Raw genomic sequence first — 26414 nt, 5'->3', positions numbered from 1 at the left:
CATACAAATTTATATCCCTATCACATTGCATAAGTTCCGCATTTTACCCAATATTTACCAAAATTTGTTAGTTTTAATTTTTTGGTAGTATATATTCTAATAGGTAGTAATATCTTGCTGTGTTTTTCAGAGGTAAACAACAACAACAACAACATAATGACTTTGCCCTGAGTTTTTACGTTGAGCACTTTTTAATGCTCCTGTTGGTCATTTATATAACTTTTTTGAAAAAAAAAAGTCTATTGAGATACTTTTGCTATTTTTTTAATTATATATTATTTTCTATTTGTATCTGTTGGTTATTAACCTCTTTTCAGATATAAGATTTGTAAGTATTTTCTTCCATTCTGTGGATTGTGTTTTCATTCTTTCTCTCTCTTTTGTTTTTTTGCCAATGCAGAAACTTTAGTTTAATGTAATACCATTTATTTATTTTTGCTTCTTTTGCTTGTGTTTTTGGTCTGGTATCCAAAAAACTATTGGCAAGACCAATGTCAAGGAGAATTTTTCCTAAGTTTTCCCTTAGGAAATTTAGTTTCATGCATCACATTTAAGTCTTTAATCTATTTCAAGTTAAGATTTATGAGTAATATAAGGTTCCAGCTTCATGCTGGTTTATGTGACTATTCAGTTTTAAATATCATTTATTGAACAGACTAGCTTTACCCATTATATATGTTGGCCCCTGTCAAATATTAGGTGACTGAATGAAAGGATTTATTTCTGGACTCTCAATTCTGTTCTACTTGTTTATGGGTCTGTTTTTATGCCAGTATACTTTATTGTTTTGAGCATGAGGGCTTAGTAGTATAGTTTCAAATCAAGAGTGTAATTTCGCTTCTTCATTCTTTCTCAGAACTGCTTTAATTATTTGTTGTCTTTTATGGTCTCATATAAATTTTAGGATTCTTTACTTACTTCTGTAAAAACACAATATTGGATTTTTTAAAGATTATCTATTTATTTATTTCACAGAGAGAGAGATGACAAGCAGGCAGAGAGGCAGGCAGAGAGAGAAGAGGTAGAAGCTTCCTGCTGAGCAGAGAGCCTGATGCAGGGCTCGATCCCAGGACCCTGGGATCATGACCTGAGCCGAAGGCAGCGGCTTAACCCACTGAGCCACCCAGGCGCCCCTAACATTGGATTTTTGATAGGAATTGAATTTACAGATGGTTTTCGGTAGTATGGACATTTTAACAATGTTAATTCTTACCATTCATGAATATGAGCTATCTTTCCATTTATGTCTCCTTCAATTTCTTTATCAATGTCATAGTTTATGGGGTACAGATCTTTCATCTTCTTAGTTAAATCTTTTCCTAAGTATTTTATTAGTTTTGATGCTATTGTGAATTAGATTGTTCTCTTTATTTTTTCAGACAGTTCATCATTAGAGTGTTAAAATGCTCCTGTCTTGTGCTTACTTTGGCAGCACATATACTAATATTGGAATGATGCAGAGAAGATTAGCTTGATCACTGAACAAGGATGACATGAAAAACTGGGAAGCATTCCATATTTAAAAAAAAACGAAACAAAACAAAATTCTTGTCTTTTATATATTGATCTTGTATTTGGCAGCTTTACTAAATTTGTTAATTCAAAATTTTTTGTGAATTTTTTAGGATTCTTTTCCATGTAAGTTATTTTATCCAAAAGAAAGAAAATTTTACTTCTTCCTTTTTTTTTTTTTTTTTTTGAGTCTTTTATTTCTTTGTGTTCCTTTTTTCTCTGGCTAGGACATCCAGTACTATGTCAAATGAGAGTAGTGAAAGTGGACACACTTGTCTTTTTTCTGATCTTTAAGGGGAAAACTTTCAAACTTTTTTGATTGAATATGAGATTAGCTCTGGGCTTGCAATATGTGTTTTTTCTTTAATGGATTTTTTAAATTATTTTTTAAAATTTTTTATAAACATATAATGTGTTTTTATCCCTAGGGGTACAAGTCTGTGAATCACCAGGTTTACACATTTCACAGCACTCACCATCACTCACCATAACACCTGCCCTCCCCAATGTCCATACCCCCACCATCCTCTCCCAACACACCTCCCCCCAGCAACCCTCAGTCTGTTTGGTGAGATTCAGTCTTTTATGGTTTGTCTCCATCCCAATCCCATCGTCTTTTATTTTTCTTTTCCTACGCCCGAAACCGCCTATGTTGCATCTCCACTTCATCATATCAGGGAGATCATATGATAGTTGTCAGATTGATTTATTTCGCCAAGCATAATACCCTCTAGTTCCATCCACGTCATCACAAATAGCAGGATTTCATTTCTTTTGATGGCTGCATAGTATCCCATTGTACACATATTCCACATCTTATTTATTGATTCATCTTTTGAAGGACATTTAGGTTCTTTCCATAGTTTACCTATTGTGGACATTGCTGCTATAAACATTTGGGTGCATGTGCCCCTTCAGAATGCCACGTTTGTATCTTGAGGGTATATACCCAGTACGACAATCACTGGGTCATAGGCTAGTTCTATTTTCAGCTTTTAGAGGCACCTCCACGCTGTTTTCCAGAGTGGTTGCACCAGCTTGCATTCCCACGTACAGTGTAGGAGGGTTGCCCTTTCTCCACATCCTCGCCAGCATCTGTCATTGACTGACTTGTTCATTTTAGCCATTCTGAAAGGTGTGAGGTGGTATCTCATTCTGGTTTTGATTTGTATTTCCCTGATGCCGAGTGATGTGGAGCATTTTTTCATGTGTCTGTTGGCCATTTGGATGTATTCTTTGCAGAAATGTCTGTTCATGTCCTCTGCCCATTTCTTCATTGGATTATTTGTTCTTAGGGTGTTGAGTTTGATAAGCTCTTTATAGATTTTGGATAGATACTGGCCCTTTATCTGGTATGTCATTTGCAAAGATCTTCTCCCAGATAACTTCTGACAGTCATCTTTTGGCTTTGTTAACTGTTTCCTTTGCTGTGCAAAAGCTTTTTGATCTGATAAAATCCCAATAGTTCATTCTTGCCCTTGCTTCCCTTGCCTTTGGCGATGTTCCTAGGAAGAAGTTGCTGCTGCTGAGGTCAAAGAGGTTGCTACCTGTTCTCTCCTCAAATGGATTCCTTTCTCACATTATGCTTCTTCATCCATTTCCAGTCTATTTTCATGTATGGAGTAAGGAAAAGGTCCAACTTCATTTTTCTGCATGTGGCTGTTCAATTCTCCCAACACCATTTGTTGAAGAGGCTGTCTCTTTTCCATAGGACATTCCTTCCTGCTTTGTTGAAGATTAGTTGACCATAGAGTTGAGGGTGTATTTCTGGGCTCTCTATTCTGTTCCATTGATCTATGTCTGTTTTGGGGACAGTTCCCTACTATCTTGATGATGATAACTTTGTAATAGAGCTTGAAGTCTGGAATTGTGATACCAACAACTTTGGCTTTCTTTTTCAATATTCCTCTGGCTATTCGAGATATTTTCTGGTTCCAGATATATTTTAGGGTGATTTGTCCCATTTCTTTGAAAAAAATGGATGGGATTTTGATAGGGATTGCATTAAATGTGTAGATTGCTTTAGGTAGCATAGACATTTTCACAATATTTGTTCTTCCAATACAGGAGCATGGAACATTTTTCCATTTCTTTGTGTCTTCTTCAATTTCTTTCATGAGTACTTTACAGTTTTCTGAGTATAGATTCTTTGTCTCTTTGGTTAGGTTTATTCCTATGTATCTTAGGGTTTTGAGTGCAATTGTAAATGGGATTCACTCCTTAATTTCTATTTCTTCAGTCTTGTTGGTATAAAAAAAATGCAACCAATTTCTGTTCATTGATTTATATCCTGACACTTCACAGAATTCCTATACAAGTTAGAGCAGATTTGGAGTGGAGTCCTTTAAGCTTTCCACATACAGTATCATATCGTCTGCAAACAGGGATAGTTTGACTTCTCTTTTGCCAATTTGGCAAAATTTGGATGCCTTTAATTTCTTTTTGTTGTCTGATTGCTGAGGCTAGGACTTCTAGTACGATGTTGAATAGCAGTGGTGATAACGGACATCCCTGCCGTGTTCCTGACCTCAGCGGAAAAGTATTCAGTTTTTCTCCATTGAGAATGATATTTGCAGTGGGTTTTTCATAGATGGCTTTGATGATATTGAGGTATGTGCCCTCTATCCCTACACTTTGAAGAGTTTTGATCAGGAAGGGATGCTGTACTTTGTCAAATGCTTTTTCAGCATCTATTGAGAGTATCATATGGTTCTTGTTCTTTCTTTTATTGATGTGTTGTATCACATTGACTGATTTGCGGATGTTGAACCAACCTTGCAGCCCTGGAATAAATCCCACTTGGTCGTGGTGTATAATCCTTTTAATGTACTGTTGAATCCTATTGGCTAGTATTTTGTTGAGTATTTTTGCATCTGTGTTCAGCAAGGATATTGGTCTATAGCTCTCTTTTTTGGTGGGATCCTTGTCTGGTTTTGGGATCAAGGTGATGCTGGCCTCATAAAATGAGTTTGGAAGTTTTCCTTCCATTTCTATTTTTTGGAACAGTTTCGGGAGAATAGGAATTAGTTCTTCTTTAAATGTTTGGTAGAATTCCCCCGGGAAGCCGTGTGTCCCTGGGCTTTTGTTTGTTTGGAGATTTTTAATGACTGTTTCAATCTCCTTACTGGTTATGGGTCTGTTCAGGTTTTCTATTTCTTCCTGGTTCAGGTGTGGTAGTTTATATGTTTCTAGGAATGCATCCATTTCTTCCAGATTGTCAAATTTATTGGCATAGAGTTGCTCATAGTATGTTCTTATAATAGTTTGTATTTCTTTGGTGTTAGTTGTGATCTCTCCTCTTTCATTCATGGTTTTATTTATTTGGGTCCTTTCTCTTTTCTTTTTGATAAGTCGGGCCAGGGGTTTATCAATTTTATTAATTCTTTCAAAGAACCAGCTCCTACTTTCGTTGATTTGTTCTATTGTTTTTTTGGTTTCTATTTCATTGATTTCTGCTCTGATCTTTATGATTTCTCTTCTCCTGCTGGGCTTAGGGTTTCTTTCTTGTTCTTTCTCTAGCTCTTTTAGGTATAGGGTTAGGTTGTGTACCTGAGACCTTTCGTGTTTCTTGAGAAAGGCTTGTACCGCTATATATTTTCCTCTCAGGACTACCTTTGTTGTGTCCCACAGATTTTGAACCGTTGTATTTTCATTATCATTTGTTTCCATGATTTTTTTCAATTCTTCTTTAATCTCCCGGTTGACCCATTCATTCTTTAGAAGGATGCTCTTTAGTCTCCATATATTTGGGTTCTTTTCAAACTTCCTTTTGTGGTTGAGTTCTAGCTTTAGAGCATTGTGGTCTGAAAATATGCAGGGAATGATCCCAATCTTTTGATACCGGTTGAGTCCTGATTTAGGACCAAGGATGTGATCTATTCTGGATAGCTGTCTTTTTATTTTTTATTTACCATTACCAAGTTTAATTTTATTTACCATTAAAAAAAAACTTTCTAGTTTTTTAAAACTATATTTCATTTATTTCTGCCCTAATTTTTATTTTTTTCCTTCCTTTTGCTACTTTTAAGTTTCCTTTGTTCTTTTTGTATTTTTTGAACTTTTATATTAAGTTCTTTATTTGAAATCTTTTTTTATATACATTTATAGCTATAAAATTTCCTTTTATAACTGCTTTGCTGCTTCTCATAAATTTTTGGTATTTTTTTAAATTTTCCTCAAGATGTATTTTTATTCCCACATTGTCTTCTTTTTTTGATTTTTTGTTTGTTTGAAAATGTGTATGTCTGTGTATTTGTAAATTTTCCAAATTTCCTTCTGTATTGATTTCTAGTTTCATATTATTTTGGCTGGAAATATACTTGATATGCTTTCTATATTATTGATTTTGGGGGGACTCTTGTTTTGTGGTTTAAAATGTGATCTATCCTAGAAAATTTTCCACATGTGTTTGAGAAGAATATTTATTATGATACTATTGGATGGAATATCCTGTAAATATGTTAGGTTCATTTGACATAATTCTTGTTTGTTTGTTTGTTTTGTTTGTTTGTTTGAGAGAGAGAGAGCAGGGCGGAGAGAATGAGCAAGGGGCAAGCGCAGAGACAGAGTGAGAAGACCCCCTCCTGAGCAGGGAGCCCAATGTGGGCCTCTACCTCAGGACCCTGGGATCACGACCTGAGCCAAAGGCAAAGGCTTAACTGACTGAGCCACCCAGTTGTCCAGGCATAGTGTCTAAATTCACTATTTTCTTATTGATTTTCTGTCTGGATGATCTATCCATAGGTAAGAGTGGGGTATTATTGTCCCCAGATATTATTGTATTGCTATTTATTTCTCCTTTTTGTTTTGTTAGTATTTGTTTTATATATTTATGTGGCTCAATATTAGGTACATGATATTTACAATTACTGTATTGATGAATTGATGACACTTTTCTTATTGTATAATGACCTTCTTTGACTCCTGTGGTGATTTTTAGCTTATATAAACCCTATTTTGTCTGTTATAGTTATTGCCACCCTTGTTTTCTTTTGTTATCATTAGCTTGGAATATCTTTCTCCATCCCTTTACTCTCTGCCCATGTGTGTCCTTAAAGCTAAAGTGATTCTTTTATATGATCAAACATATTGTTGGATCTTGTGTTTTTTGTTTGTTTTTTTAATCTATTCTAGCCTTTCTATGTCTTCCAACTGTTGATTCCATTCACTTACAGTTAAAGTAATTATGGATAGGTAAGGACTTAACTATTGCCTTTCATTCTTTTTATATTTCATGATTTATTTAAATTTTAGTTAATATATAGTGTAATATTAGTTTCAGGAGTAGAATTTAGTAATTCACCATTTACATATGCTCATCAATGCTCATCACAAGTGACCTCCTAATAATTATTACTGGCTTAGCCCATTCCCCTGCCCATCTCCCCTCCAGAAACAGTTTGTTACTTATACTTAAGTGTATTATGGTTTGCCTTCCCCTCCCTTTTTAAAATTTTTTTTCTTTCCCCAGTGTTTATCTGTTTTGTTTCTCTTTTGTAGATGCTCTGCTCTTTATTTCCTGTCTTGTTCTCTTTGTTTGTAATCTGATGACTTTTTGTGGCAGTATGTTTTAACTTCTTTATCAAAATCTTTTGTGAATCTACTACATTTTTTTTATATTTACCATTAAGCTTATATAAAATACGTTAGTTATAACATTCCATTTTATTTTGAAAACAACTGAACTTCAATAGTTTACAGAAAATTTATACTTCTCCTATAACAATAGGTTATTGATGTTTTTACATTTTAGATCATTTTTATATTGTACTTTCAATAACAAATGATTGCAGTTATAGTTATTTTTAATAGGCTTTTAAACTAGACTACTAAATGATTTATATATCACCATTACAATATTAGAGAATCTGGTTTTGACTATACATTTACCTTTCGCAATAAATAAGGAGCCATCCATGCATCCATGTTGCCATCTTGATGACATCACCATCCCCAAATCTCCAGTAAGTGTTACTTTATATTTATCTCTTTTTTTTAAGATTTTATTTGTTTATTTGACACAGAGAGAGAGAGAGAGAGAGAGAGAGAGCGCTCAAGTTGGCAGAGTGGCAGGCAGAGGAAGATGGAGAGGCAGGCTTATTACCCAGCAGTGAGCCCGATGCAGGTCTTAATCCCAGGACCCTGGGATCATGACCTGAGTCAAATGCAGCTGCTTAACTGATTGAGTCACCCAGGGAGCCCTAAATTTTACTTTAGTTAATATATGACTATTTTTTATTTCTACTAATAGACATGTCAATTTTACTGCTTTTAATATTAAGGTCTTCTCCTTAGCATTATCAATTTTATGTGTTGTTTACATTTGTGGTGGTAAGTATGTAATTCATGTATGTGGTGGTATGTAAGTAATTCAAATATGAATTTTAAACTCTAGATCATATGCTCCATTGTGGCAGATATTTGTCTTATTCATCCCACCCACAAAGAATTAGTACTAAATAGGTCTTTGTTGATTGACTGAATGAATTAAGTGTTCTGACACTAGCATAGCTGACCAAACCAGAGATAAAGGAGAAAATATAATGATTGTCAAATGGGTGAACCTGAGATAAAAAGACACTTTTAGCTTCGTCAGTTTGATATACACTCCGGATAACATTCCAACTTTGCATGGATTTTTGGAGAGCAAACAACTCCTCTCCTAAATAATAAATTTATTAATTGCCTTCCTTATGAGTCCTGACATCAGTCAGCTTTGTGGGTTTCTGATTCCATTCCAAGAGGTTGAATGTCTGTTTGATTTATGTAATAGGCAACAGTGTCATGAGGAAAGACTTGTAGGATAAAATTTCTTAAAGATGGGAACACACATAGCTGCCTATGGACTGTGAGGTGGGTGTTAATGAAAATGCATTGATCAGTAAGGGAAGGGCAGCTCACAACCATAGGAAAGGTGCCCTGTGTTTTTGTTTTGTTTTGTTTTGTTTTACAAACAGATACAATTTCCCCTCCCCATGGAAATTTTCAAATTTACTTTGCTCTAACAACCACAAATACTTAGGACATTATGAACACAAGATGGGTATTAAAGGATAAAAATAAACAAAAATTTAAGTAAATGTTAAGTTTTTATCATTATTTCAGCCATGTTTTTCTATGCTTAACTGCTCAAAGAAATTACACGTTTCTAAATATTATACCAGGCTGTTAAACTAATGGAAAGGGTTTTATGGAATTTTCTATAACACCATCTCGATTTTCTACATTGGCTGTCACTCCTGAAAATTCTCAGTTTATAAATGTGCATATATTTACTATAATAATATTCACTGGTTATTTACCTGGTTTATTACTGTATTTTGATCCTTTCTAATTGTTCACTTTCTTCCATGTTTCCTCCTTATTTCTACAAATGTCAATCCATCACATGTTATGTAAAGTGAAACAAAGAGGAACAGCTGTTAGTAGAAAGGATTAATAGGTGCTTTGATGTTACTCTGTGAGATATTAAGTACTAGGCAAGGTATTTCCATATCATCATTTTAATATATTTTAGGAATACAGCATAGTTGTTTTGCTTTAATTAAACCTTCTCTAAGTCTTTATATATATTTTTTCCTAACTCACAATTCCGCCCTTCATGTCCCATTCAAAACCCACTAATTTTATGGAAAAATTGTTTCATCTTCCCAGTACAATCTTCACTTAACTTATAGCTCTGGTGTGCTCCTTTGGCAGCACATATATTAACTTATTGTTCTGGGTATACAAAAGGATAGGAATGGAATATTTTGTAATATGATATTTTGTCCTTTCTACACTACAGAGTCTGTGTAAGCATTCTTTGATCAGAGACCTAAGGAGGAGGTCCAAATTGAAGAAAAACAAATCGAAAAAAAGAAAATGTTCTCAGTCCTTTCTTGTAGTTTCATTTGCAGGAATCACATCGGCAAAGACATTAAAATGTTTTTTTCTTATTTTTTAAAATTAATGTTAAATTTTTTATTGGATTATGCTCCCTTAAACTCATCTGATACCATGAATAGAAAATCAAAGCAATCCACCAAACCTTCTTTCATGATGTTGCCTTTAAACATGTTGCCTTTAAAAAATTTACAGTCTCATCTGTAGAGTAGATGAACCTTGACTCAAAAGTTTCATCTTAGACTGTGGTGACACTTGTCTTGCCACCCGCCCGCTGTTCCTGCCATGGCAGGCTCTCCTGCTTCACGACCGTTTCCCAACAACAAGGCCAATGGCTCGTTCTCTTCTCCCAGGGCGGTGTTGCTGCGCCTTTCCCAGACATGCTCCTGGGGAGCACAGTGACAGACGTGTCCCTTTTCTTAAGGCTGTTTCCACAGGCGCAACCACGCTTCTCTCTCAGGCAGAGGGGATGACCGGGCTAAGAGGATTTCGCTCCATACGGGTTTCTCCCACCATGCTTCGGAGACTATGTTCAGACGAGCGGCATCAGCATCCCACAGAACTGACACAGATTTCCCAAAGAATGCTGTGCTTTCCCAGAGGGGATGCACGTACAAAGAGGCTTTTGCTCTATGCGGGTTTCTCCCACCGTGCTGTGAATACTAGGTTAAGTCAAGCCGCAACAGCAGCCCACAGAACCGACTCTGATTTCCCAGCGCCTACTCTGCTTTTGCAGAGGTTTTGGGCTTGGCGCGAACTGCACTTCGCCTCTGCTTCCTCAGCAAAGCTTTGGGCATTAGCTCTGTCGCTTAAGAGAAGAAGAGCCGCGGGAGATCTGGTGCCTCTTGGGCCTTGTTTTCCTGGGCTCCATGTTCCCGCCCTGGGTTCACACTGCCAGGCCAAACTAAGCAAAGCCACAACCCTGCAGCAGCATGTGAGGCCTAGGATTGCACTCTATGCACACTACCATCTCCGGTGACTTGGCCTTTTGCCCTGGCGCGCAGGCAGACTCGGGGACTAGGCCAGTGCCTTCTCCACAGGAAAGAAGAGGTGACAGGATCACTGATCACTGCCCATGCACTGGGATGGGGAGCTGTGGGGGACTGTCCCCCACTCCTTCCCCGGAAACCCCGTGCCTCCGCGAACGCTGCCACATCTTGGAGGAAGAAGGCCTCTGACTGCCTGTTACTCCAGGGAGCTGTTTCTGTGAGTTTGCCTGGTGGCAAACCCAAGTCTGCCCTAGGGACAGGTGTCCAAGGAGATGCTGGCCCCTTGGGACCAGAGGCACAGGACAGGCCTGCCTTCTGCCCAGACTCCTTCCTCAGAGAGGATCACGAGCGCCCTCATGTCTCCTTAGCTGCTCGTGTCTCCTCAGCCGCCAGGCTTCATTTTATCCGCTCAGGGAGCGGGTGGCACTTGTCTTGCCACCTGCCTGCTGTTCCTGCCATGGCAGGCTCTCCTGCTTCACCACCGTTTCCCGACAGCAAAGCCAACAGCTCCTTCACTTCTCCCAGGGCGGCGTGCTGCGCCTTATGCAGACATGCTCCTGAGGAGCGCGGTAACAGACGTGTCCCTTTCGTTAAGGCTGTTTTGACAGGTGCTCTCTCAGGCAGAGGGGGATGCACGGGCAAAGAGGATTTTGCTCAATGCGGGTTTATTACAACGAGCTGTGGAGACTAGCTAAGGCAAGCAGCAGCAGCATCCCACAGACCCGACTCTGATTTCCCAAAGAATGCTGTGCTTTCCCAGAGGGGATGCCCGGGCAAAGAGGCTTTCGCTCTATGCGGGTTTCTCCCACTCTGCTGCGAATACTAGGCTAAGGCAAGGAGCAAGAGCAGCCCACAGAACCGACTCTGATTTCCCAGCGACTGATATGCTTTCGCAGAGGTTTTCAGCTTGGCGTGAACCGCACTTCGCTGCCGCTTCCTCAACAAGGCTTTGGGCGTTCGCTCGGTCCCGTCAGGGAAGAAGAGCTGTGGGAGAGCTGGTGCCTCTTTGGCTTTGTTTTCCCGGGCTCCATGTTAGCACCTCGGTTCACACTGCCTAGCTGAACTAAGACACAGTCACAACCCTGCAGAATCGTGCACGCCCTAGGATGGCACTCTATGCCCACTACCATCTCCTGGCATAGGCAAAGCTTGGCTTTTTGATCTGGCGTGCAGGCAGACTCAGGGACCAAGCCAGTGCCTTCCCCACAGGAGAGGAGAGGCGTCACGATCCCTGCACACCGCCCGCACACTGGGATGGGGAGCTGTGGGGGACTGTCCCCAATCCTTGCCTGGACACCCCGTGCCTTCGCGAACGCTTGCACATCCTGGAGGAAGACGGCGTCTGACTCCTCGTTATTTCAGGGAGCTGTTTCTCCAGGATGTGGAAGCTTGGAGGAGGCATGGGTTTAAGGGGAAGGGGTCCCAAAGCTCCCTATTCAGTGCACGGGCGGTGTGCAGGGATCCTGTCACCTCTCCTTTCCTGTGGGGAAAGCACTGGGCTAGTCCGCGAGTTCGCCTGAGCTCCAGAGAAAAAGGCCAAGCGATGCTACACCGGGAGATTCTGGTAGTGTGTATAGGGTGCCATCCAAGCTCCGCACGCTACCGCAGGGTTGCGGCTGTGTATGCTTAGTTCGGCCTGGCAGGGTGAATCCAGGACGCGAACATGGAGCCCGGGAAAAAAGGCTCAAGGGGCAGCAGCTCTCCCGCAGCTCTTCTTCCCTGACGCGACTGAAGCCTTGCTGAGGAAGCAGCGGCAAAGTGATGTTCGCTCGAAGCCAAAGCCTCTGTGAAAGCACAGCATTCGCTGAGAAATGTTCTGCGGGCTGCTGCTGCTTGCCTGAGCCCTGTCTCACGGTGGGAGAAACCCGCATACAGCGACAGCCTCTTTGCCATGTCATCTGCCCTTGGAAAGCACAGCATTCGTTGGGAAATCTGAGTTGGGATTGGGGATGCTGCTTCTGCTTGCTTAGCTAGTCTCTGCTGCACACCGGAAGATACCCGCATGGAGCGAAATACTCTTTGCCCTAGCATCCCCTCTGCCTGAGAGAGAAGCGTGGTTGCACACGTCTGTCACCGCACTCCCCAGGAGCAAGTGCGAAGAAGGCGCGGCACGACGACCCCAGAGAAGAGAAGGAGCCCTTAGCCTTGGGTTCAGGAAACGCTCGGGAAGCAGGATAGCCTGCGGTGGCCCGAACAGCAGGCCTGTGACAAGACAGGTGTCCCCCGCTCCCTGTGCGTAGAGATGGAAGCCTGGCTGCTAAGGAGACATGAGGGGACGACCAGGGCAGGGGCGTGTGCTCCCCTCTGAGGAAGGAGTCTGGGCAGAAGGCAGGCCTGTCCTGTGCCTCTGTTTCCAAGGGGACAGCATCTCCTTGGCCACCTGTCCCAAGGGCAGACTTGGGTTTGCCACCATGTGCCATACCCGCAACTCGCAGAAACAACCCCATGGAGAAACGGGCAGTCAGATGCCGTCTTCCTCCTAGATGTGGCAGCGATGTGGGTGGCAGGGGTTGTGCCGGGGAAGGAGTGGGGACTGTCCCCCACAGTTCCCCATCCAAGTTTATGGGCCGTGTGCAAGGATCCTGTCGCCTCCTCCTGTGGTGAAGGCAGGCACTGGCTTAGATCTCATGTCTGCCTGAGCGGAACATAAGGCAAAGCCTTACCTACCCCAGGAGATGGTAATAGGCATAGAGTGCCATGCTAGGCCACGCATGCTGCTGCAAGGTTGTGACTGTCTGCTTAGTTCGGCTTAGGAAGGTGAACCCCGTGAGCGAACTTGGAGCCCGGGAAAGCAAGGCCCAAGAGGCACCAGCTCTCAGGCAGCTCTTCTTCCCTGACGTGAAGGAAGCCTTGCTGAGGAAGCAGTGGTGAAGTGCGGTTTGCTCCAAGCCCAAAGCCTCTGTGAAAGCACAACATCTGCTGAGAAATCAGCGTCGGTACTGTGGGCTGCTACTGCTGGTTGCCTGAGCCCAGTCTCACGGTGGGAGAAACCCGCATACAGCTTAAGGCTCTTTGCCCGGGCATCTCCTCTGGGAAAGCGCAGCATTCATTGGGAAATCAGAGTTGGGTTTGGGGATGCTGCTGCTGCTTGCCTGAGCTAGTCCCCGCAGCACGGTGGAAGATACCCTCATGGAGCGAAATTCTCTTTGCCCTAGCATCCCCTCTGCCTGAGAGAGAAACGTGTTTGCACATCTGAAAGGGCCTTAAGGAAAGGGACATGTCTGTCCCCGCCCTCCCATGGAGCACGTCTGGGGAAGGCGCAGCACGCTGCCCACGGAGAAGAGGAGCCGTTGGCCTTGGGGTCGGAAAACCCTCAGGAAGCAGGATAGCCTGCCGTCGCACATACAGCAGGCTGGTGGCAAGACAAGTGTCACCCGCTCCCTGTGCGGAGAGATGGAAGCCTGGCTGCTAAGGAGATATGAGGGGACGACTAGGGTTGAGGCGCGTGCTCCCCTCTGAGGAAGGAGTCTGGGCATAAGGCAGGCCTGTCCTGTGCCTCTGGTCCCAAGGGCACAGCATCTCCTTGGACAACAGTCCGTAAGGCAGACTTGGGCTTGCTACCAGGCACCATACCCTGAATTCACAGAAACAGCTCCCTCGAGAAACGGGCAGTCAGATGCCATCTTCCTCCAAGATGTGACATCGTTGTCGGTGGCAGGGGGTGTGCCGGGGAAGGAGTGGCAACAATCCCCCAAAGCTCCCCAATCTAGTGCACGGGCGGTGTTCAGGTATCCTGTCGCCTCTCCTCTCCTGTGTGGAAGGCACTGGCCTTGTCCACGAGTCCGCATGAGGGCCAGTGCAAAAGGCCAAGCGTTGCCTACACAGGGAGATGGTAGTGTGCATAGATTGCCATCCTAGGCCACGCACGCGGCTGCAGGTTTGTGGCTGTGTCTGCTTACTTCGGCCTGGTTGGGTGAATCCAGGGCGTGAACATGGAACCCTGGAAAGCAAAGCCCAAGAGGCACCAGCTCTCCCACGGCTTCTCTTCCATGAGGCGACAGAGCGGACGCCCAAAGCCTTGCTGAGGAAGCAGCAGTGAAGTGCGGTTCACACCAAGCTGAAAATCTCTCTGCGAACGTTTAGCAGTCGCTGGGAAAGCAGAGTTGGTTCTGTGAGCTGCTGTTGCTGCTTGCCTTAGCCTAGTATTCGCAGCATGGCGGGAGAAACCCTCATAGAGCGAAAGCTTCTTTGCCCGGGCATCCCCTCTGGGAAAGCACATCATTCTTTGGGAAAACAGAGTCGGGTCTGTGGGATGCTGCTGCTGCTTGCCTGAGCTAGTCTCCACAGCACAGTGTAATAAACCCGAATGGAGCGAAATCCTCTTTGCTTGGGCATCCCCTCTGCCTGAGAGAGAAGCGTGGTTACGCCTGTGGAAAGAGCCTTAAGGAAAGGGACACGTCTGTCACTGCAGAGCGAAAGAATCCTGGCTGCTAAGGAGACACGAGGGGAAGATTAGGGCAGGGGAAAGGGCTCCACTCTGAGGAAGGAGTCTGGGCAGAAAGCATGCCTGTCCTGAGCCTCTGGGCCCAAGGAGACAGCAGCTTTGGCCACCTGTCTCTGGTGGAGACATGGGCTTGCCACCAGGCGCCTACCCTGAAATCGCAGAAACAGCTCCCTGAAAGAACTGGCAGTCATATTCCGTCTTCCTCCAGGATGTGCAAGCGTTCGCGAAGGCACCGGGTGTCCAGGCAAGGATTGGGGACAGTCCCCCACAGCTCCCCATCCCAGTGTGCGGGCGGTGTGCAGGGATCGTGACGCCTCTCCTCTCCTGTGGGGAAGGCACTGGCTTGGTCCCCGAGTCTGCCTGCACGCCAGATCAAAAAGCCAAGCTTTGCCTATGCCAGGAGATGGTAGTGGGCATAGAGTGCCATCCTAGGGCGCGCACGATTCTGCAGGGTTGTGACTGTGTCTTAGTTCAGCTAGGCAGTGTGAACCGAGGTGCTAACATGGAGCCCGGGAAAACAAAGCCAAAGAGGCACCAGCTCTCCCACAGCTCTTCTTCCCTGACGGGACCGAGCGAACGCCCAAAGCCTTGTTGAGGAAGCGGAAGCGAAGTGCGGTTCACGCCAAGCTGAAAACCTCTGCGAAAGCATATCAGTCGCTGGGAAATCAGAGTCGGTTCTGTGGGCTGCTCTTGCTCCTTGCCTTAGCCTAGTATTCGCAGCAGAGTGGGAGAAACCCGCATAGAGCGAAAGCCTCTTTGCCCGGGCATCCCCTCTGGGAAAGCACAGCATTCTTTGGGAAATCAGAGTCGGGTCTGTGGGATGCTGCTGCTGCTTGCCTTAGCTAGTCTCCACAGCTCGTTGTAATAAACCCGCATTGAGCAAAATCCTCTTTGCCCGTGCATCCCCCTCTGCCTGAGAGAGCACCTGTCAAAACAGCCTTAACGAAAGGGACACGTCTGTTACCGCGCTCCTCAGGAGCATGTCTGCATAAGGCGCAGCACGCCGCCCTGGGAGAAGTGAAGGAGCTGTTGGCTTTGCTGTCGGGAAACGGTGGTGAAGCAGGAGAGCCTGCCATGGCAGGAACAGCAGGCAGGTGGCAAGACAAGTGCCACCCGCTCCCTGAGCGGATAAAATGAAGCCTGGCGGCTGAGGAGACACGAGCAGCTAAGGAGACATGAGGGCGCTCGTGATCCTCTCTGAGGAAGGAGTCTGGGCAGAAGGCAGGCCTGTCCTGTGCCTCTGGTCCCAAGGGGCCAGCATCTCCTTGGACACCTGTCCCTAGGGCAGACTTGGGTTTGCCACCAGGCAAACTCACAGAAACAGCTCCCTGGAGTAACAGGCAGTCAGAGGCCTTCTTCCTCCAAGATGTGGCAGCGTTCGCGGAGGCACGGGGTTTCCGGGGAAGGAGTGGGGGACAGTCCCCCACAGCTCCCCATCCCAGTGCATGGGCAGTGATCAGTGATCCTGTCACCTCTTCTTTCCTGTGGAGAAGGCACTGGCCTAGTCCCCGAGTCTGCCTGCGCGCCAGGGCAAAAGGCCAAGTCACCGGAGATGGTAGTGTGCATAGAGTGCAATCCTAGGCCTCACATGCTGCTGCAGGGTTGTGGCTTTGCTTAGTTTGGCCTGGCAGTGTGAACCCAGGGCGGGAACATGGAGCCCAGGAAAACAAGGCCCAAGAGGCACCAGATCTCCCGCGGCTCTTCTTCTCTTAAGCGACAGAGCTAATGCCCAAAGCTTTGCTGAGGAAGCAGAGGCGAAGTGCAGTTCGCGCCAAGCCCAAAACCTCTGCAAAAGCAGAGTAGGCGCTGGGAAATCAGAGTCGGTTCTGTGGGCTGCTGTTGCGGCTTGACTTAACCTAGTATTCACAGCACGGTGGGAGAAACCCGCATAGAGCAAAAGCCTCTTTGTACGTGCATCCCCTCTGGGAAAGCACAGCATTCTTTGGGAAATCTGTGTCAGTTCTGTGGGATGCTGATGCCGCTCGTCTGAACATAGTCTCCGAAGCATGGTGGGAGAAACCCGTATGGAGCGAAATCCTCTTAGCCCGGTCATCCCCTCTGCCTGAGAGAGAAGCGTGGTTGCGCCTGTGGAAACAGCCTTAAGAAAAGGGACACGTCTGTCACTGTGCTCCCCAGGAGCATGTCTGGGAAAGGCGCAGCAACACCGCCCTGGGAGAAGAGAACGAGCCATTGGCCTTGTTGTTGGGAAACGGTCGTGAAGCAGGAGAGCCTGCCATGGCAGGAACAGCGGGCGGGTGGCAAGACAAGTGTCACCACAGTCTAAGATGAAACTTTTGAGTCAAGGTTCATCTACTCTACAGATGAGACTGTAAATTTTTTAAAGGCAACATGTTTAAAGGCAACATCATGAAAGAAGGTTTGGTGGATTGCTTTGATTTTCTATTCATGGTATCAGATGAGTTTAAGGGAGCATAATCCAATAAAAAATTTAACATTAATTTTAAAAAATAAGAAAAAAACATTTTAATGTCTTTGCCGATGTGATTCCTGCAAATGAAACTACAAGAAAGGACTGAGAACATTTTCTTTTTTTCGATTTGTTTTTCTTCAATTTGGACCTCCTCCTTAGGTCTCTGATCAAAGAATGCTTACACAGACTCTGTAGTGTAGAAAGGACAAAATATCATATTACAAAATATTCCATTCCTATCCTTTTGTATACCCAGAACAATAAGTTAATATATGTGCTGCCAAAGGAGCACACCAGAGCTATAAGTTAAGTGAAGATTGTACTGGGAAGATGAAACAATTTTTCCATAAAATTAGTGGGTTTTGAATGGGACATGAAGGGCGGAATTGTGAGTTAGGAAAAAATATATATAAAGACTTAGAGAAGGTTTAATTAAAGCAAAACAACTATGCTGTATTCCTAAAATATATTAAAATGATGATATGGAAATACCTTGCCTAGTACTTAATATCTCACAGAGTAACATCAAAGCACCTATTAATCCTTTCTACTAACAGCTGTTCCTCTTTGTTTCACTTTACATAACATGTGATGGATTGACATTTGTAGAAATAAGGAGGAAACATGGAAGAAAGTGAACAATTAGAAAGGATCAAAATACAGTAATAAACCAGGTAAATAACCAGTGAATATTATTATAGTAAATATATGCACATTTATAAACTGAGAATTTTCAGGAGTGACAGCCAATGTAGAAAATCGAGATGGTGTTATAGAAAATTCCATAAAACCCTTTCCATTAGTTTAACAGCCTGGTATAATATTTAGAAACGTGTAATTTCTTTGAGCAGTTAAGCATAGAAAAACATGGCTGAAATAATGATAAAAACTTAACATTTACTTAAGTTTTTGTTTATTTTTATCCTTTAATACCCATCTTGTGTTCATAATGTCCTAAGTATTTGTGGTTGTTAGATTAGATCAAAGTAAATTTGAAAATTTCCATGGGGAGGGGAAATTGTATCTGTTTGTAAAACAAAACAAAACAAAACAAAAACACAGGGCACCTTTCCTATGGTTGTGAGCTGCCCTTCCCTTACTGATCAATGCATTTTCATTAACACCCACCTCACAGTCCATAGGCAGCTATGTGTGTTCCCATCTTTAAGAAATTTTATCCTACAAGTCTTTCCTCATGACACTGTTGCCTATTACATAAATCAAACAGACATTCAACCTCTTGGAATGGAATCAGAAACCCACAAAGCTGACTGCTGTCAGGACTCATAAGGAAGGCAATTAATAAATTTATTATTTAGGAGAGGAGTTGTTTGCTCTCCAAAAATCCATGCAAAGTTGGAATGTTATCCGGAGTGTATATCAAACTGACGAAGCTAAAAGTGTCTTTTTATCTCAGGTTCACCCATTTGACAATCATTATATTTTCTCCTTTATCTCTGGTTTGGTCAGCTATGCTAGTGTCAGAACACTTAATTCATTCAGTCAATCAACAAAGACCTATTTAGTAGTAAATTTTTGTGGGTGGGATGAATAAGACAAATATCTGCCACAATGGAGCATATGATCTAGAGTTTAAAATTCATATTTGAATTACTTACATACCACCACATACATGAATTACATACTTACCACCACAAATGTAAACAACACATAAAATTGATAATGCTAAGGAGAAGACCTTAATATTAAAAGCAATAAAATTGACATGTCTATTAGTAGAAATAAAAAATAGTCATATATTAACTAAAGTAAAATTTAGGGCTCCCTGGGTGACTCAATCAGTTAAGCAGCTGCATTTGACTCAGGTCATGATCCCAGGGTCCTGGGATTAAGACCTGCATCGGGCTCACTGCTGGGTAATAAGCCTGCCTCTCGATCTTCCTCTGCCTGCCACTCTGCCAACTTGAGCTCTCTCTCTCTCTCTCTCTCTGTCAAATAAACAAATAAAATCTTAAAAAAAAAGATAAATATAAAGTAACACTTACTGGAGATTTGGGGATGGTGATGTCATCAAGATGGCAACATGGATGCATGGATGGCTCCTTATTTATTGCGAAAGGTAAATGTATAGTCAAAACCAGATTCTCTAATATTGTAATGGTGATATATAAATCATTTAGTAGTCTAGTTTAAAAGCCTATTAAAAATAACTATAACTGCAATCATTTGTTATTGAAAGTACAATATAAAAATGATCTAAAATGTAAAAACATCAATAACCTATTGTTATAGGAGAAGTATAAATTTTCTGTAAACTATTGAAGTTCAGTTGTTTTCAAAATAAAATGGAATGTTATAACTAACGTATTTTATATAAGCTTAATGGTAAATATAAAAAAATGTAGTAGATTCACAAAAGATTTTGATAAAGAAGTTAAAACATACTGCCACAAAAAGTCATCAGATTACAAACAAAGAGAACAAGACAGGAAATAAAGAGCAGAGCATCTACAAAAGAGAAACAAAACAGATAAACACTGGGGAAAGAAAAAAAAATTTAAAAAGGGTGGGGAAGGCAAACCATAATACACTTAACTATAAGTAACAAACTGTTTCTGGAGGGGAGATGGGCAGGGGAATGGGCTAAGCCAGTAATAATTATTAGGAGGTCACTTGTGATGAGCATTGATGAGCATATGTAAATGGTGAATTACTAAATTCTACTCCTGAAACTAATATTACACTATATATTAACTAAAATTTAAATAAATCATGAAATATAAAAAGAATGAAAGGCAATAGTTAAGTCCTTACCTATCCATAATTACTTTAACTGTAAGTGAATGGAATCATCAGTTGGAAGACATAGAAAGGCTAGAATAGATTAAAAAAACAAACAAAAAACACAAGATCCAACAATATGTTTGATCATATAAAAGAATCACTTTAGCTTTAAGGACACACATGGGCAGAGAGTAAAGGGATGGAGAAAGATATTCCAAGCTAATGATAACAAAAGAAAACAAGGGTGGCAATAACTATAACAGACAAAATAGGGTTTATATAAGCTAAAAATCACCACAGGAGTCAAAGAAGGTCATTATACAATAAGAAAAGTGTCATCAATTCATCAATACAGTAATTGTAAATATCATGTACCTAATATTGAGCCACATAAATATATAAAACAAATACTAACAAAACAAAAAGGAGAAATAAATAGCAATACAATAATATCTGGGGACAATAATACCCCACTCTTACCTATGGATAGATCATCCAGACAGAAAATCAATAAGAAAATAGTGAATTTAGACACTATGCCTGGACAACTGGGTGGCTCAGTCAGTTAAGCCTTTGCCTTTGGCTCAGGTCGTGATCCCAGGGTCCTGAGGTAGAGGCCCACATTGGGCTCCCTGCTCAGGAGGGGGTCTTCTCACTCTGTCTCTGCGCTTGCCCCTTGCTCATTCTCTCTGCCCTGCTCTCTCTCTCTCAAACAAACAAACAAAACAAACAAACAAACAAGAACTATGTCAAATGAACCTAACATATTTACAGGATATTCCATCCAATAGTATCATAATAAATATTCTTCTCAAACACATGTGGAAAATTTTCTAGGATAGATCACATTTTAAACCACAAAACAAGAGTCCCCCCAAAATCAATAATATAGAAAGCATATCAAGTATATTTCCAGCCAAAATAATATGAAACTAGAAATCAATACAGAAGGAAATTTGGAAAATTTACAAATACACAGACATACACATTTTCAAACAAACAAAAAATCAAAAAAAGAAGACAATGTGGGAATAAAAATACATCTTGAGGAAAATTTAAAAAAATACCAAAAATTTATGAGAAGCAGCAAAGCAGTTATAAAAGGAAATTTTATAGCTATAAATGTATATAAAAAAAGATTTCAAATAAAGAACTTAATATAAAAGTTCAAAAAATACAAAAAGAACAAAGGAAACTTAAAAGTAGCAAAAGGAAGGAAAAAAATAAAAATTAGGGCAGAAATAAATGAAATATAGTTTTAAAAAACTAGAAAGTTTTTTTTTAATGGTAAATAAAATTAAACTTGGTAATGGTAAATAAAAAATAAAAAGACAGCTATCCAGAATAGATCACATCCTTGGTCCTAAATCAGGACTCAACCGGTATCAAAAGATTGGGATCATTCCCTGCATATTTTCAGACCACAATGCTCTAAAGCTAGAACTCAACCACAAAAGGAAGTTTGAAAAGAACCCAAATATATGGAGACTAAAGAGCATCCTTCTAAAGAATGAATGGGTCAACCGGGAGATTAAAGAAGAATTGAAAAAAATCATGGAAACAAATGATAATGAAAATACAACGGTTCAAAATCTGTGGGACACAACAAAGGTAGTCCTGAGAGGAAAATATATAGCGGTACAAGCCTTTCTCAAGAAACACGAAAGGTCTCAGGTACACAACCTAACCCTATACCTAAAAGAGCTAGAGAAAGAACAAGAAAGAAACCCTAAGCCCAGCAGGAGAAGAGAAATCATAAAGATCAGAGCAGAAATCAATGAAATAGAAACCAAAAAAACAATAGAACAAATCAACGAAAGTAGGAGCTGGTTCTTTGAAAGAATTAATAAAATTGATAAACCCCTGGCCCGACTTATCAAAAAGAAAAGAGAAAGGACCCAAATAAATAAAACCATGAATGAAAGAGGAGAGATCACAACTAACACCAAAGAAATACAAACTATTATAAGAACATACTATGAGCAACTCTATGCCAATAAATTTGACAATCTGGAAGAAATGGATGCATTCCTAGAAACATATAAACTACCACACCTGAACCAGGAAGAAATAGAAAACCTGAACAGACCCATAACCAGTAAGGAGATTGAAACAGTCATTAAAAATCTCCAAACAAACAAAAGCCCAGGGACAGACGGCTTCCCGGGGGAATTCTACCAAACATTTAAAGAAGAACTAATTCCTATTCTCCCGAAACTGTTCCAAAAAATAGAAATGGAAGGAAAACTTCCAAACTCATTTTATGAGGCCAGCATCACCTTGATCCCAAAACCAGACAAGGATCCCACCAATAAAGAGAGCTATAGACCAATATCCTTGCTGAACACAGATGCAAAAATACTCAACAAAATACTAGCCAATAGGATTCAACAGTACATTAAAAGGATTATACACCACGACCAAGTGGGATTTATTCCAGGGCTGCAAGGTTGGTTCAACATCCGCAAATCAGTCAATGTGATACAACACATCAATAAAAGAAAGAACAAGAACCATATGATACTCTCAATAGATGCTGAAAAAGCATTTGACAAAGTACAGCATCCCTTCCTGATCAAAACTCTTCAAAGTGTAGGGACAGAGGGCAAATACCTCAATATCATCAAAGCCATCTATGAAAAACCCACTGCAAATATCATTCTCAATGGAGAAAAACTGAATACTTTTCCGCTGAGGTCAGGAACACGGCAGGGATGTCCGTTATCACCACTGCTATTCAACATCGTACTAGAAGTCCTAGCCTCAGCAATCAGACAACAAAAAGAAATTAAAGGCATCCAAATTTTGCCAAATTGGCAAAAGAGAAGTCAAACTATCCCTGTTTGCAGACGATATGATACTGTATGTGGAAAGCTTAAAGGACTCCACTCCAAATCTGCTCTAACTTGTATAGGAATTCTGTGAAGTGTCAGGATATAAATCAATGAACAGAAATTGGTTGCATTTTTTTTATACCAACAAGACTGAAGAAATAGAAATTAAGGAGTGAATCCCATTTACAATTGCACTCAAAACCCTAAGATACATAGGAATAAACCTAACCAAAGAGACAAAGAATCTATACTCAGAAAACTGTAAAGTACTCATGAAAGAAATTGAAGAAGACACAAAGAAATGGAAAAATGTTCCATGCTCCTGTATTGGAAGAAAAAATATTGTGAAAATGTCTATGCTACCTAAAGCAATCTACACATTTAATGCAATCCCTATCAAAATCCCATCCATTTTTTTCAAAGAAATGGGACAAATCACCCTAAAATATATCTGGAACCAGAAAATATCTCGAATAGCCAGAGGAATATTGAAAAAGAAAGCCAAAGTTGTTGGTATCACAATTCCAGACTTCAAGCTCTATTACAAAGTTATCATCATCAAGATAGTAGGGAACTGTCCCCAAAACAGACATAGATCAATGGAACAGAATAGAGAGCCCAGAAATACACCCTCAACTCTATGGTCAACTAATCTTCAACAAAGCAGGAAGGAATGGCCTATGGAAAAGAGACAGCCTCTTCAACAAATGGTGTTGGGAGAATTGAACAGCCACATGCAGAAAAATGAAGTTGGACCTTTTCCTTACCCCGTACATGAAAATAGACTGGAAATGGATGAAGAAGTATAATGTGAGAAAGGAATCCATTTGAGGAGAGAACAGGTAGCAACCTCTTTGACCTCAGCAGCAGCAACTTCTTCCTAGGAACATCGCCAAAGGCAAGGGAAGCAAGGACAAGAATGAACTATTGCGATTTTATCAGATCAAAAAGCTTTTGCACAGCAAAGGAAACAGTTAACAAAGCCAAAAGATGACTGTCAGAAGTTATCTGGGAGAAGATCTTTGCAAATGACATACCAGATAAAGGGCCAGTATCTATCCAAAATCTATAAAGAGCTTATCAAACTCAACACCCTAAGAACAAATAATCCAATGAAGAAATGGGCAGAGGACATGAACAGATATTTCTGCAAAGAATACATCCAAATGGCCAACAGACACATGAAAAAATGCTCCACATCACTCGGCATCAGGGAAATACAAATCAAAACCAGAATGAGATACCACCTCACACCTTTCAGAATGGCTAAAATGAACAAGTCAGTCAATGACAGATGCTGGCGAGGATGTGGAGAAAGGGCAACCCTCCTACACTGTACGTGGGAATGCAAGCTGGTGCAACCACTCTGGAAAACAGCGTGGAGGTGCCTCAAAAAGCTGAAAATAGAACTAGCCTATGACCCAGTGATTGTCGTACTGGGTATATACCCTCAAGATACAAACGTGGCATTCTGAAGGGGCACATGCACCCAAATGTTTATAGCAGCAATGTCCACAATAGGTAAACTATGGAAAGAACCTAAATGTCCTTCAACAGATGAATCAATAAATAAGATGTGGAATATATGTACAATGGGATACTATGCAGCCATCAAAAGAAATGAAATCCTGCTATTTGTGATGACGTGGATGGAACTAGAGGGTATTATGGTTGGCGAAATAAATCAATCTGAGAAAGACAACTATCATATGATCTCCCTGATATGATGAAGTGGAGATGCAACATAGGCGGTTTCGGGCGTAGGAAAAGAAAAATAAAAGAAGATGGGATTGGGATGGAGACAAACCATAAAAGACTGAATCTCACCAAACAGACTGAGGGTTGCTGGGGGGAGGTGTGTTGGGAGAGGATGGTGGGGGTATGGACATTGGGGAGGGCAGGTGTTATGGTGAGTGATGGTGAGTGCTGTGAAATGTGTAAACCTGGTGATTCACAGACCTGTACCCCTAGGGATAAAAACACATTATATGTTTATAAAAAAATAAAAAAAATAATTTAAAAAATCCATTAAAGAAAAAACACATATTGCAAGCCCAGAGCTAATCTCATATTCAATCAAAAAAGTTTGAAAGTTTTCCCCTTAAAGATCAGAAAAAAGACAAGTGTGTCCACTTTCACTACTCTCATTTGACATAGTGCTGGATGTCCTAGCCAGAGAAAAAGGAACACAAAGAAATAAAAGACTCAAAAAAAAAAAAAAAAAAAAAAGGAAGAAGTAAAATTTTCTTTTTTTTGGATAACATGAACTTACATGGAAAAGAATCCTAAAAAATTCACAAAAAATTTTGAATTAACAAATTTAGTAAAGCTACCAAATACAAGATCAATATATCAAAGACAAGAATTTTGTTTTGTTTCATTTTTTTAAATATGGAATGCTTCCCAGTTTTTCATGTCATCCTTTTCAGTGATCAAGCTAATCTTCTCTGCATCATTCCAATTTTAGTATATGTGCTGCCAAAGTAAGCACAAGACAGGAGCATTTTAACTATCTAATGATGAACTGTCTGAAAAAATAAAGAGAACAATCTAATTCACAATAGCATCAAAACTAATAAAATACTTAGGAAAAGATTTAACTAAGAAGATGAAAGATCTGTACCCCATAAACTATGACATTGATAAAGAAATTGAAGGAGACATAAATGGAAAGATAGCTCATATTCATGAATGGTAAGAATTAACATTGTTAAAATGTCCATACTACCGAAAACCATCTGTAAATTCAATTCCTATCAAAAATCCAATGTTAGGGGCGCCTGGGTGGCTCAGTGGGTTAAGCCGCTGCCTTCGGCTCAGGTCATGATCCCAGGGTCCTGGGATCGAGCCCTGCATCAGGCTCTCTGCTCAGCAGGAAGCTGCTACCTCTTCTCTCTCTGCCTGCCTCTCTGCCTGCTTGTCATCTCTCTCTCTGTGAAATAAATAAATAAATAATCTTTTAAAAAATCCAATATTGTGTTTTTACAGAAGTAAGTAAAGAATCCTAAAATTTATATGAGACCATAAAAGACAACAAATAATTAAAGCCGTTCTGAGAAAGAATGAAGAAGCGAAATTACACTCTTGATTTGAAACTATACTACAAAGCCCTCATGCTCAAAACAATAAAGTATACTGGCATAAAAACAGACCCATAAACAAGTAGAACAGAATTGAGAGTCCAGAAATAAATCCTTTCATTCAGTCACCTAATATTTGACAGGGGCCAACATATATAATGGGTAAAGATAGTCTGTTCAATAAATGATATTTAAAACTGAATAGTCACATAAACCAGCATGAAGCTGGAACCTTATATTACTCATAAATCTTAACTTGAAATAGATTAAAGACTTAAATGTGATGCATGAAACTAAATTTCCTAAAGGAAAACATAGGAAAAATTCTCCTTGACATTGGTCTTGCCAATAGTTTTTTGGATACCAGACCAAAAACACAAGCAAAAGAAGCAAAAATAAATAAATGGTATTACATTAAACTAAAGTTTCTGCATTGCCAAAAAAAACAAAAGAGAGAGAAAGAATGAAAACACAATCCACAGAATGGAAGAAAAT

The 26414-nt window shown here is 41.0% G+C and overlaps 2 non-coding genes across 2 annotated transcripts; one reads left to right on the top strand and one right to left on the bottom strand.

Moving 5' to 3' along the window:
- The first annotated feature begins 1416 nt into the window (after window positions 1-1416).
- On the top strand, window positions 1417-1523 carry LOC131822522 (U6 spliceosomal RNA). Its single transcript, XR_009350287.1, has one exon. It is a non-coding gene; the product is annotated as a U6 spliceosomal RNA (small nuclear RNA).
- A 23701-nt stretch (window positions 1524-25224) lies between these two features.
- Window positions 25225-25330, bottom strand: LOC131822525 (U6 spliceosomal RNA). The gene has a single exon (XR_009350289.1). It is a non-coding gene; the product is annotated as a U6 spliceosomal RNA (small nuclear RNA).
- Window positions 25331-26414: the final 1084 nt, after the last annotated feature.

Source organism: Mustela lutreola, assembly GCF_030435805.1.
Source record: "Mustela lutreola isolate mMusLut2 chromosome 4 unlocalized genomic scaffold, mMusLut2.pri SUPER_4_unloc_1, whole genome shotgun sequence".
NCBI classification, from domain to species: domain Eukaryota; kingdom Metazoa; phylum Chordata; class Mammalia; order Carnivora; family Mustelidae; genus Mustela; species Mustela lutreola.
Note: the sequence above shows the minus strand (reverse complement) of the source record. Positions and strands in the feature narration are given on the sequence as shown.